The 14,129-nt window shown below is 45.8% G+C and overlaps 1 pseudogene across 1 annotated transcript; it reads right to left on the reverse strand.

The window, feature by feature from the left end:
• Positions 1–145: 145 nt before the first annotated feature.
• On the reverse strand, positions 146–10,462 carry LOC113035489 (uncharacterized; annotated as a pseudogene). The gene is made up of 9 exons (XR_013910340.1): positions 9,490–10,462; positions 2,712–2,908; positions 2,384–2,542; positions 2,138–2,225; positions 1,787–1,942; positions 1,107–1,313; positions 672–843; positions 473–539; positions 146–368 (listed from the first exon to the last, which is right to left on the reverse strand). The product of XR_013910340.1 is annotated as an uncharacterized LOC113035489 (transcript).
• Positions 10,463–14,129: the final 3,667 nt, after the last annotated feature.

A 14,129-nucleotide genomic window follows, 5' to 3' on the forward strand; every position in this document is an offset into this window, starting at 1 on the left:
TGTCATAAGCTGCAACATCAATTTCCTGTCCAGGTTTTAGCACCGTCCATTCACTATCAATGGCATGGTGGTCAATACAGAAGATTTATTTGTCTGGTGACTGTGATTGGCAGAGGCCGGTCCTCACCCTCATCTATTTTCACAATGTACTTTTGGAGAAAAATCAGGGTGTTCTTCAGATGTTTTGGATAAGCAAGGTTGAAGACAAAATACAAGCAGAAAGAAGAGATGATTCCTTCAAAAATACACGAGCTTCTGCACACTTCACTGCCATCCAACTTCACAATGTTTGGAGCGCTTCTGGAGAACACTGGTTTCCAGTCTTCATGAAGTAGCTGAACAGTTGGATAGGGGGTTTTAGGATGAACCTTTGAAGTCAAAAGAGAAGGTAGAGGAAAGCAATATCTTAGTCTCTTAACAAAAGATACATTTGTTTTCGTTTTATATAGACTAAATATTTTAATACACACACCTCTCCAAGTATGACAAAGAGATCCAGTTTCTCCTTAAAGACGTATGGCAGGAATAAAAGTGCAGCCCTTGTGTCAAGAAAAACAACAACAAAAAAAACAACAACACAAGATTACCCATGCATTTTATCTGGCATTTCCAGTTACCTATAAAAATTATATAAAATGGAAGCCTTGAAGTTAAAAAAAAAAAGCAAATACCTGGTAGGTCATCAGTGAGAGCCTCCTCTCTTGCATCAAGGTAGAGCTGGTAGAGTGGGGTTTTCCCTCGTGTAAGGTCAATCACCTTTGCTGCAACACATGAGAGCCCTTCACGAAATTGCTGGCTTACATTACCCGTTGTTGGTTGGATCCACCCGAGTTCGTTGCACAGCTACAAGTAAAAAATTCATTTTCAGTACAAAATAACAGTGTATGAAAATGAAATAATCTAAAGTTGATATTAATTATGTATGGTGCTGCATAATTATTTTTTTATAGAATTTAACAACAATACTGTAAGAAGTTACATGAACATACAAAAAAAGGAAAGAGGGACAGATGAAGAAAGCAAGGTCAAGGGCAAATAAAATTTACTACTATAAACATGTTAAATGTGACAGCTATTTCCAAGTTCAATTCAGCTTTCTGACTTACACCAGTAGGCATCCCTAAGAAGGGGTACTTCTTCAACACATCCTCCACAGGCATACCATCTGCAATTTCTTTCTGCCGCCAAGCAAACGTTTGCTGCATACGGTTATGAACCACCATGGTATCTGGTTGCATCTTCTGATATTGGCACTGTAAGACCTTTAAGTGGGCGTCTATGGATAATAAATCCTCTCCTTGGACGCATGGTCCCTTGAAAGAAAGCAAGAGTGAGAAGAGAAAGTCAAAACAGATTAGAAACCCAACATAAGACTAAATATACAATTAGAGCTGACACAATCTGTGCATCACAAAGAACTTGTATCGGTTAAAGTTAACCGATACCATGAACCAATATTTAAAATATGGAAACTCTGAAATAATTTCACATAAAATCTTAATTGTTAACTTGAAATTTTAGTTTTGGAGTCATATTTAAAATGTTTTTTTTTTTTGTTTGTTTGTTTTTAAAATCTAGTTCACCCTCTTTTAGCGCCTTCCAATTAATAATTTTTTGTGAGGTAGAAGTATTAGCACTGGTACTTTGTATTAGCAAGTGCTCTAATCCAAGTATTGGTATTGTTTCGGTTTGAAAAAAGGGGTACAGTTGCATCCCTAATCCTTAGTTTTAGATGCAATAACAGATGCAAGAACATTTTATAGCTCAAGATGTCCCTCACACCAACCTGACAAACATTTCTCTGACTTGTTCGTTGACATTTATTAGGCTGCCCTCTCCTCGTAGAACCAAACTTCTCCTTACAACGTCTCACTGTCTCACTGTCGACTAGTGGTGCCCGCTCTGATTTGAATTTACGTCTCAAAGACATATGCCATGTGTGCTTGTTGAACAGAAACATAAGTTACTGTAAAAACAATCTACACAAAATACACCCAACAAAGAATCAGTAAACATACTTCATACAAACCTACTGAGAGGCTACAGATTGTCTTACTAACAAAACAAGATTGAAAAAAGCTTCACTTTTACTTTGTAATCTTGAAGGAACCTTATGCAAATTTTAAATTTAACTTACATAACCATTTCCCTCACGATCCTTGAGGAAAGGATACTTCATTACCAGCGTCTTCACAGCTTGCACATATTCAGAATTTGTGGGATACCTGTAATATCAGAAGAAACATAAGTGTTAGAGCAACTGCTGGCAAACAAACTTTATCAAGTGTCAGTTATTGTTTCTTAGTAATGTAGCGTTTATTTTCAATATGACAGATTCAGCTTTTTCTAAAGCAACAAGCTAACATTACCCTGATTAACTTACATAGTATACTGTGCCACAGCTTCATATAGAACTCTGATTATTGTGTGTCTGTCCCTTGGATTTTTATGGCACGGTTCTTTGTTGTCCAGTTTTAGTTGCAGATTTTTGGGAAATCTTGGAATTTCAAAAGAGGCTGGCAGTCTCAAAGTATTTTCATTGCTGTGAAAACAGTTAAGTGTTTGTTTTTATTGCATGAATTGAAGTATAAAACACTACAGTAACAATACATATGGTAGAAACAATGATCATATTAACTAAATCCTAAAAGTGCATAACGGCCAACATGTATGCTTCAGACATACTAACTTCATTATAAATAAGAAAATACCTTATTGAAGTTGACGAAGTAGATGGTTGCCAGTCTTCTGGAGAGACAGTCTGTAGAGTCAGCCTCACTGAAGATTCCTTCATCCTTGACACAAATTGGTTGAATTTAACCTGCTTTTTGAAGGATCCTTGGAAAAAGGTATGCAACCATAGTCTCAGTAAGACCGCAGTCAACTGTGTCACCATCAACCTCATTGTCTGCAAAATAAATGGTAGTACAAACTCTAAATTCCATGTAAGGATATTTATCACCACATTTTTACATGGGTAAAAACGATTAGTTATGTCTATAACTTCTGTTCCCTGAAGGAGAGGAACGAGGTACAACACATAAGTATGGGATATCACGCCCTCGCGTGTCCTGGCTGAAGAAACCTTTATTCACGCCTTTACGGCAGATGACGTGTGATGACACGCGCAAGGCCCCGCCCGCACATATAGCCGCTGCCATCACCGTCATCCCTCAGTTCGATAGCCGCTCTTCACCGAGCCAACTGCTCAGTGGGGCCACCCTGTGTTGTACCTCGTTCCTCTCCTTCAGGGAACAGAAGTTATAGACATAACTAATCGTTCCCTTTCAGTCGATTCACTCGGTACAACACATAAGTATGGGACCTATATACACGCCCCGCAGAGCAGCCACCGAACCGGAACGGGACCACCACATCCTTAGTGAGTGGTAGACCCAGCAGAAAGGACAGCATGAGCCACCGAAGGGGCTGTAACGTCCAACCGATAAAACCGCACAAAAGTGTGCGGCGACGCCCAATTAGCCGCTGCACAAATATCAGCCACAGGCACCCCTCTAAAAAGAGCCCATGAGGTCGCCATCCCCCTGGTGGAATGAGCTCCCACCCCGTGGGGCAACGCAAAACCTCCGGTGCTGTATGCCAGCGAGATAGCCTCTACAATCCAGTGGGACAGCCTCTGTCTGGACAGAGCTCTACCCCTATTCGGATTAGCGAAGCAGACAAACAACTGGTCACACAAACGCACATCCCGAGTGCGCTCAATGTAGGTGCGTAGCGCACGCACCGGACAAAGAGAATGCACCCTCCTCTGCTCCTCAGATTCAAAAGGAGGGGAGCAAAAGCTCAGCAACTCAAACTCCATTGAACTATAAGATGCAGGCATGACCTTGGGAAGATAGGCGGCATTCGGACGCAATACGACCTTGCGGCCATCAGGAGAAAACTGTGTGCAGGCAGGATGCACAGACAGCGCATGAAGGTCCCCCACTCGCTTCGCCGAGGCCAAAGCGAGAAGCAATGCGGTCTTATACGAAAGAAGTTTCATATCTACCGACTCAACGGGTTCAAACGGAGGGCCACAAAGGGCCTCCAGCACCAAAGACAAGTCCCAAGCCGGGACACTGGACTTAAGCACGGGCCTCAGCCGGCGAACCCCTTTCAGAAAACGCACGGCGAGGGGATGCGCACCTGGTGTCACCCTGTCAAAACCGATATGACAAGCAGATATAGCCGCTAAATAAACCTTGATCGTCGAAAACGAAAGGCCTTTATCCAACAGCTCCTGCAGGAATGTCAAAACATCCACAATAGAGCACTGAAATGGGAGAGTGTGGCGGTCCTGGCACCATCGCTCGAAGGCTCGCCATTTGTAAGCGTACAAGCCTCTAGTAGACGAGGCCCTGGCGCTCTGAATCGTCGCTACCACACTAGGTGGCAGACCCTTAGCAACCAAGTTTAACCTCTCAGCAGGTAAGCATGAAGGTGCCACAGATCCGGGCGCGGATGAAACACTTCCCCCCCCGCCTGAGAGAGGAGATCCCTGCGGAGAGGAAGCTGCCAAGGACTTGCTGCAAGCAGGCTGATTATTTCTGCATACCACGACTTCGCGGGCCACCAAGGGGCCACCAGGATCAGAGAGAGGGAATGCCGACGCACCCTCTCCAGAATTGGAGATATCATTTCCACTGGGGGAAATGCATACAGGAGCACGTCTGGCCATTGGTGCGCTAGCGCGTCCAAGCCCAAGGGTGCATCGTGGTCGATTATGGAGAAGTACAGGGGGCAGTGAGCATTCACCCTGGAAGCAAAAAGATCTATTTGCGCCTCGCCAAATAGATCCCAAATCTGAGCCACTATTGAAGGGTGTAACCTCCATTCTCTCACCAGAGGACCCCCCCTGGAGAGAAGGTCCGGCCCCAGGTTCAGGTGGCCCGGGACATGGGTGGCTCTTAGAGTCAGAAAATGAACACTGCACCATAACAGCAGAGAGCGAGACAGCTGCAACAGGGGAAGAGAGCGTGTTCCTCCCTGCCTGTTTATATAAGACACCACTGTTGAATTGTCCGTCCTGACTAAGACATGCTGGCCCTGCAGGACTGGACGGAAACGCTTTAGAGCTAAGAACACTGCTAACAGCTCTAAGTGGTTGATGTGCAGCTGGCGCTGAGCCGCGGACCAGATCCCTCTCACTGACGCACCCTCGCACAGCGCTCCCCACCCACTTAGGGAAGCATCTGTGGACACCACCTTGCGAAACAACACCCTCCCAATCCGAGAGCCCTGGTGCAGTAGCCCGGGCTCCCTCCAAGGACGGAGAGCTAGCATGCAAGACGCAGTCACCGGCAGCCTCCTCCGGAGGTGACGTGAAGCACACAAACGGTGAGAGAGAGTCCAGCGTTGAAACGCTCTCATTTTCAACAGCCCAAGCGGCACTACGGCGATCATAGATGCCATCATGCCCAACAAGCGCAATATCGTCTGGAAACGCAGTCTGCGTCCCAGCTGAAATTGAGCGAGGCAGCGATGAAACGCGGCCACTCTGTGCTCTGACAACCGCGCGCGGCTGGAAAGAGAGCATATTTCCAGACCGAGAAAAGCGATCTGTTGACCTGGGATTAGCGAGCTCTTCTGAAAGTTCACAGAGAACCCCAGTGTCTGAATGTGTGACAGAACCCGCGACAGCTGCGTCTCCGCCTGTTCTCTGGAGCAAGCCACGAGAGCCCAGTCGTCCAGGTAGGCCAAGATGCGGATGCCCCTCTTCCTGAGGGGCGCTAGCGCTGCCTCGGCACATTTCGTAAAGGTGCGGGGAGCGAGCGACAGCCCGAACGGCAGCACTAGGTATTCGTAGGCTACGCCCTCGAATGCAAACCTCAGAAACTGCCTGTGTTTCGGGTGTATAGCGACATGAAAATAAGCATCTGTTAGATCGATTGTCGCAAACCAATCTCCCGGGCCGACTGCACTCAGGAGCTGTCTGAGTGTTAGCATCCTGAACCTGTACGTTCGCAGGTACGTGTTCAAGACTCGCAGGTCGAGGATGGGACGAAGCCCTCCCCCTTTCTTCGGAATGACAAAATAACGGCTGTACCAACCTTTGTCCGTCTCCGAAGCGGGGACCACCCGTATTGCTCTCTTCTGTAATAGCGCCTGTATTTCCTCTCTGAGTACCAAGGCTGCCTCGGGGTTGACAATCGTGTTCACGACTCTTTGGAAACGAGGCGGCTTGACCCGGAACTGCAACCGGTAACCCATGGCAACGGTTTGCAGCACCCACGGAGAGGGGGCGCAAGCGCGCCACTGAGGGAAGTGAGCAGCCAGCCGGCTGGCCTGCAGCACTGACGGCGGGGCGCCGTCGCCCCCCAGTGTGTCTGCAGGGGACTGCATCCCCTGCCTGACCTGGCTCATTTCGCCTGCAGGTTGAGCATTTGAGATTGTTTGAGAGTAAACAACACTCTTTATTGATTGCAACATGGGAACATGTACATTTATACATTTTGTTGGGTGCACCTTTTCCGGGGCATAACAATGAAAAACAGCGGGAACACTCGATGTGGCCGCTTGAACATTCAACACATCTGAACCGTGTGCAGGGGTTATGTGCTTGGGAGACCGCGATAGGGAAGTGCAGCGCCTTCTGGGGCTGACAACCTGAACAGAACTTAAGCGGCACCTCTTGTGCGGCAACAGAGGGGTAAGAGCAGCGTCTCCCTGCTGCCGGATCCCTTCCCCACTCGCAACCACAGCTAGGAGGGCTGAGGCTTCTTCCTCCTGGGCGTCGGGTCCCGTCGGGGGCCCGGGGGAGGGCCTCTGCCCCAGGCCGACTGGCGTGGAGCTCGGGCCGGAGTACGTGCTCTCGCCGGCGGCCCTCCCACTCCAGCAGTGGGCGCCGGTCTCTTGCCAGCTGTCAGAGGAGCGGCGGGCCTGTGAGAGCTAGCAGTGGGCTTGGGCTGGGGCTGGCGTCTGGGGATGATGTCGCGCAGAGCTTCCGTCTGCTTCTTCCTCAGATCGAATCTAGCCTGAATGGCTTCAAGTGAATGTCCGAATAACCCAGCCGCAGACACTGGTGCGTCCAGATACACAGCTCTGTCTCTATCAGGGACGTCGGAGAGGGTCAGCCACAGGTGCCTCTGCGCCACCACTGTCGAAGCCATCCCTCTGCCCAGGGAGAGCGCTGCACAGCGAGACGCACGGAGGATGTAATCCGTGGTGACTCTAACCTCGTTAAGAAGAGGTGACAGCGGGCTGTCCTCCGGAACCAGCGATCCAAGCTCCGCCAGGCACATTGCTTGGTACGTCTGGAGCATGGTGACGGAGCTCATGGCTCGAGCGGTGCCGGCCTGAGCCCGATAAATCTTCTCCAGCTGCGAGGCCGAGAATCTGCAGTGCTTGGACGGCAGAGTTGCGGGGCCACCGACACCATGGTTATGGGACGGGGCCAGATAAGCAGCCAGAGACGGCTCCATAGGGGGTGGGTTAGCTAAACCAGCTCCCTCGGCGCCGTCCAATTCCATGTACTGTCCATAGCCGGGCACAGTGACGCGGGTAGACAGAGGTTTGTCCCATGACGCTGTTAGCTCGCAGAGAAAGTCTGGGAACATGGGGAGGCAGTTTTTGGCCGTTGCGGGCTCCGGTGGAAGGAAAAAACCCGCAAACCGCGACGGCTTCCGAGCTGGTGGAGGAGAGGGCCAGTCCACCTGCAGCTTCTCAGCGGCACGGCGAAACAGGGAGAAAAGAGAGGTGTCATCGTGGCCGACCGGCGCAGCAGCGGCGGCATATTGGGTCGACAATGAGCTCTCCTGCTCATCCTCCGACAAACCATGGATGTCCAGGCCGATGTCCAGCACGTCATCGTCTTCCTGGGGAGCGCTGGCGGGCTTCAACCCAGGCTGAAGCCCGTCAGCGCTCCTGCATGGTTCCGGTCCGTCATCGGCTAACCCGTCAACGTATTCCATGTGGTCAGCCCAGCTAATCGCGGGGACATCGACCTGAAAATTTTCGTCTTCGGACTCGGACGAAGCCGGGGCTCCAGACTCGGAAAGAAGAGGGTCATGCCGTGCGACAGCCGAGCGTCCCAGCACTCTTTCCACAAACGTCACCCGTCTTTCCAGGGTCGAGCGTCGGAGCTGGCGACAAAACGCACAAGCTTCGGGCTCCGTCAACGCTCTCCTAGCGTGGACGATCCCCAGGCAGACAGGGCAGGCATCGTGCTGGTCGCTGTCGTGCAAAGAGAAACCACATCCCTGAGGACAGGGGCGAACAGAAGATTTCTGCTTTGCTCGCTTCGGTTTGGAGTCCATTCCCAAAACGCAAAGCGAAACGCTGCACAAGAAAAACTTGAAAATAGCGCTCCGCGGGCAGCCTACGCACCAGCTGGGCGGTGGAGGCTAACACCAACAGGGGCAGTTAAGCTAGGTTCAAGTTGGCAGACAACGGAGCTAACTAGCAGTAGCTAGCTAGCCCAACTCAGCAGAGGTGTTCTCAGCGAGGTGAAGAGCGTAAGAACTGAGGGATGACGGTGATGGCAGCGGCTATATGTGCGGGCGGGGCCTTGCGCGTGTCATCACACGTCATCTGCCGTAAAGGCGTGAATAAAGGTTTCTTCAGCCAGGACACGCGAGGGCGTGATATCCCATACTTATGTGTTGTACCGAGTGAATCGACTGAAAGGGAACCGTATATCACACACATTAAAACCTTTTGTACAACTTCTTTCAGTTCAAAGAAATATTCATTAAAAAAAATCAGTAAATTTAATAAACCAAATTTTTAGAGTGAATCCTCTCGATATGCAAAGTTTTCATTTTTAAATTTAGATGTTTGTTTGGGACTACTGGACACAGGAGAGCAGAGTCTGAGCATGCTTTTGTGCCCTTTCAAGTTTGGAAGAAAAAAAAAAGACTAGAATGCTGTAATTTGTTAATATTCACTACTAAGGTGACTCCTTTCTCCAGATTTCCGACAGTTTCTGCCGTCTGTTCTTTCAGACCGATTACTTATAGCGATAACACCCGCAGGACCGTATTACAAGCTCAGATTACATGCTGAAAAAGTTCCCACATTGCTTAAAACGCGACTATCAAACCCCAGCTGCGACACCCTTGTTATATTTTAAACAAGTGCAGCGTCAAGATATTTCCTTTAAACGTTATATTCAGTGTGTGTTGATGGCCTTGGAATGGATGTAAAAACGTGATTTTATTAAACCATTAATACACTAACCGTAAACTGCATTCAGCTACCAGGGAATCAAATTTCACGCCGTTCCGCTGCGCAGGGGTTACCGAACCCATAGACTGTGGCCGAACCACATATATAAGTTCAAACTTATACAAATACTATGTGTACACATTTTTCATTTTTCAGAACTGTGACCTCAACTTTACACATGAAACGTTTATAAAAACGTTTGTAAAGAGACATAATTTGAGCTAAGAGAGTGCCGAAACTAGCTAAATTGCTAATATACGTTAAGCTAGGCTAAACCAATAATTAGTAATTACGCTACATTTTTCTTTAAATAAAACTTACCTCTGAAATGCTGAGCTTCAGCTTCGGTGACATCTAAGCCCCACTCTTGTATTTTTGTTACGAGTTCCTCGGTTGAAAGTGAACAGAGCACACCAGGACTTGCAAGTTCGTAATCCATCTCCGTCCGTTGATAAAACAAAATGGCACCTGCTGCATTTACAGAAAATTCTAGAATCCACCAGCTATTCGTTGAGTTTCTTCTTCTACTTTTGTTTGATGTTGTGAGGATGGGCTCAACTCGCACTCCGAGTTCAATAAGGGTGCTTTTTTGTAATTCATCCAAATAGTTATACTTTAAAAAAAAACACTCTCTTAAAAAAATGTTTAAATGCATTTTTACTTTTTTTCTTTCAAATAAATTCATTGCTCTTAAAGCAGCTTAAAAATAAGGGGGGTTCAGGGAATACAAAAACAACAACAGCAATGAAAATAATAAAAAATAAAATAAAAACACTAAAATATATGCTTAAATCAATACAGTTGCAAATAAATTACTGTCAAAAAGAATTAAAAAAAAAAACCTCTAATCAAAAAGAGCTTAATCAACCTGTACTTTATCTTTTGAAAGAATGGGTACAAATAAGTACTTTTCACAATTAAGGAACATGTATGTACCTTTCAGATGCTAAAAACGGTACAGATAGTTACCCCGAGGTCCAATATTTGTCCTTAGACTGTATTAATGTCATTTTTGTACCTTGGGGCACAGTAATGTACCCCTTCTGTACCCCTATTTCTGACTGTGTAGACTTCTACACACCCAAACTTATTTTTGAAACCAGAGGAATCGCCCCCTTCTGGTTATTAGAAAGACTACAGTGCACTGACTTCCCCTTTTAGATCTGTAGGCTGTTTCCATCCTTTATATTCAGTCTTTGCTTAGACAAGAAAAGAAAAAAGTTTGTTTTATAATATGTTGAACCACTTCAAATGTCTTCATAGAGCATTCGTCACGTGTGACAAGGTTATTAGACAGTGTTTAAGAAAAGAAAGAGAAGTACTTGAAATGCATAAATGATTCGACAGTGTAGACTTTGGCCCTCCCAAACTTCACCTCTCTGTCTGTTTCCTGCATGAATCACCGTGAGTCATTAGTAGTCCAGATCACTGACCAGACTTTGTGAGGATATGTTGAGTCTGCTGAATTTTCTGTCAGTTACATCTGACTGCTTTTCAGGTCCACTCAGACCTGACTGAAACTCTGTTATAACCGTTTTCCTAAAGTATGTTCCGGTTCAGTAAGAAAGCTTTCATGGCTCGACATGTTAAGACTTGATATTTCAGTGACATTCTTGTTGAATGACATAGAGGTAGATGGGAAACCTTTCCTGCTCTCTTTGTGTAAGAGAGAAAACTAGTGTTTGTCCTAATATGCACCTATCGTTCTCGTAAATAAAACACTGACTTACTAAATGTGAGTTTACATGGCGATGTAATCACCGTGCTTTTGGTGTCTGTTTTAGCTTAAAGTACACTACCTTGTAACACTAGCCAGACTTGGGTCTTTGATTGTGGCTATGATATATTCATAATATTTATTCTCTGTTTGGAAACGCTGTGAAATTAACTTCCATCCATCCATCCATTCGCTTCCGCTTATCCTTTTCAGGGTCACGGGGGGCGCTGGAGCCTATCCCAGCTGTCATAGGGCTTCTTTCTACAAATATTCACACTGATATGTATTTTTATTGTCACTGCATTATGTTTTCAGTGGTTTAACTCACTCATTTAAAGCCAGTGTTGCTTGCAGCCAAGTGAACCAAACCAATGAGCAGCTAGTCAGACTAAACCCAAATTAAAAAAATGCTCATTTACTGTTTATCTATGACATGTAATAGTGTTGGTTAAACAAGAGGACAGATAGGTACAAGATGAGTTCACAAGCATGAAAAACAAAAACAAAACAGTTGTATAGGAGTCCAAAATGTACTGTAGAGCATGGTTGCTTGGCCATGAGGGAGCTTCTAGACAACTAATACATATCAAATGAACCCATGGGATTTAGCTTTCTGTTTGGAATATCAGCAAAGGCTCATTTAGTCTAAAATGAACAACACTTGGAGGGATTGTCTTGTAGACATCAATTCAGTCTGTTATGGTCTCTCTGGGTTCCTTTCTAGTGATAACTCTGACACGTCTGACAGCAGTATTCTCCGAAGACCTAATTAGCCTGACCATTAAACTCAAAAGGATGATGGAAGGTGCTGAAAAGAACACTGCAAAGCAACAAATATTTGTCACTTTGTTTACTGCCAAAACGGATTAAGACAGCTTGTCTATATTTATTTTACCAGCTCTCAATATTCAGATTTTATTTCAAGATCTAACTCTCCGTGCTGTGTTTGTGATGTTGGATTACATATATTGCACAAATTCTTCCTAATAACCTTATATAGTCCTCACCATATGAGAGGTTTTAACCACTCAGTGTGCGGCTGTGTGTGTGCGTGTGTGTGTGTGTGCGTGTGTGTGTGTGTGTGTGTGTGTGTGAGAAGCATAAGGAGTTGATAAATTCCTTGAGGCAATCGAGGAGGGGAATTCAAGAAAGGGAAAAAGAAAAGATGTGATCCCTGAAACATGCGAGCGCTTGACGTAAACAAACATACCAGGAGGATTTCAAAGTGTCGGCCCCTCAGTGGAAATCCTCTGATGCGCCGATGGCATATAAAGAGACAAATGCACCGCAGAAAGGTATGAAGACATACTGTCTGCCCACACACACGGTGCCACTGTGAAGACCCTTTCTCTTTCATGTGTTATCAGGCGAAGGCTCAGTTGTTTGTTTACTGGCAATTTGTGCTGTCAGCAGCCCACAGACCATACCCATATCAGTGCCAGGCCAGGAATGTAACCATGTAATGGAGGTGGAGGCGGTGGGAGGTGGGGATTTCCCCTCAAGCTCTACTGATAAGCTCCATGAAGCTTGCCGCATCTTGTATTTAGAAAACATCTGTTGAATTCTTTGGTCATAACGAAAACTGTTTGTAGTTAAGTTCATGTGAGAAATGCGAGTATGCTGCAAATTGCTGTAAACATATGTTACATCCCAGTGTTCTCGGTTTCCATATCAACCCTGGCTACGGCAGGTGATTGGCACTTGTGCTGGCTTGTGGGCTGGGCTTATACAGGCTGGTCCTTTGTTTTAGCACACTCCCTCTAACCTGCTCCGTGGTGTTTGGCATTAGGCTCTTCATTTATCTGATTATCTGCCTACAATAAACAGTGGCGTGTAAACTCTCACTGTCGTGCTGTGTCTACTAATATGTTTGGCGTTAGATCATGGGACGAGCCTCTATTATAATATTAAAGACATTATAGAGAAACTTGGGAGACTTGTCCCATGATCTAAACCTACCCCATCACCTTTGGCTCACAAAGGTCATATATGTGTTACCACATCAGGTAGGTTGGAATTGCTGAGTTGCAGGACTCGGAACATAAAGGAATTGAGAAAAGGAGTCAACTTTTGTTCACTGTAAACAAAACCAAATACTAAATACAAGGAAGCAAAAACCTGACCCTGGAAAATGAAAGCTGGGAACATGAACTGGGAATAGACTAGGCAGTAACAAGGGGACCAGGAACACGGTGACACATGCAACGCAACATGGGACTACGAGACAACAGGCAGAGGAAGACAGGGGACTAAATGCACAGAGGATAACGAGGGGATAGGAAACAGGAGGGAAACACAGCCAGAACTAATCAGACATAATGATACAGGGAGGAAGCAAAACTAAACACAACGAACACAGGACGAGAGACTGTCAAAATAAAACAGGAAACACACTGAGATGCAGACTAAAAGACAAAGGTTTGACTATGGAACCGGGTGATAAACAGACATGGGAACATGATAGACGAGGGAATAGAGAGGGCGAGAGACATGACTGCCTGGGGAGAACACAGAGGAGACCAAGCCAACCAGAGCATGAAGGGGAACAGACTAAATGAACATGAACCTAAGAACTGCAAATACAAATGGATCATAGCACTCTTAGTTTGCATAAAGAAAGATCTCCAATCTGTGGTAGACCAGTTTTGGTCCTCAGGGTAATTTAAGGAATTTAAAGATTTTTTGTGTCAAAAGCAATAGTGGTCTGGCTGAACAGGAGATACTAGTTGAAGTGTTTGAGTTGTTCTGTGACTTAACCACTGAAGGTGAAGAGACAGAACAGTTGCAGCAGAGTGAAAGGATACAGGACAGAGTTGTAGGATTAAAGGAGCTGGAAATAAAGACTTGGGTCTTTAAGAATTAAGGGTTGAGGCAAGGAAAAGGAGCAGGCAAGGTGGTGTGAGCAAAAAAAACAAAAACAAAAAAAACAAAGGCATGCACATGAAAGAGAAATGAATGAGATGGAGCTTAGAGCTCAAACCCAAAGTGCCACCATGAAAAAATGAGTAATTTTGATATTTGTAAAAACAATAATCTGGCCCCCCTTTCAGCGAGAAAGATGTTGAAAAGTACTTTCTGCACTTTGAACGTGTAATCAAAGAATTGCTAGACCTTACTGTTTTAGTTTTTTCTAGTTGGTAAAGCTCAGGAGGCATATTCATCACTCAGTATAAAGAAGAGTATAGACTGTGGCCTTGTTAAAGCTAGTATTGTGCGAGCTTATGAACTGGCGGCAGAAGCTTAC

This window comes from Astatotilapia calliptera, chromosome 7, assembly GCF_964374335.1.
Source record: "Astatotilapia calliptera chromosome 7, fAstCal68.1, whole genome shotgun sequence".
Lineage (NCBI taxonomy): Eukaryota > Metazoa > Chordata > Actinopteri > Cichliformes > Cichlidae > Astatotilapia > Astatotilapia calliptera.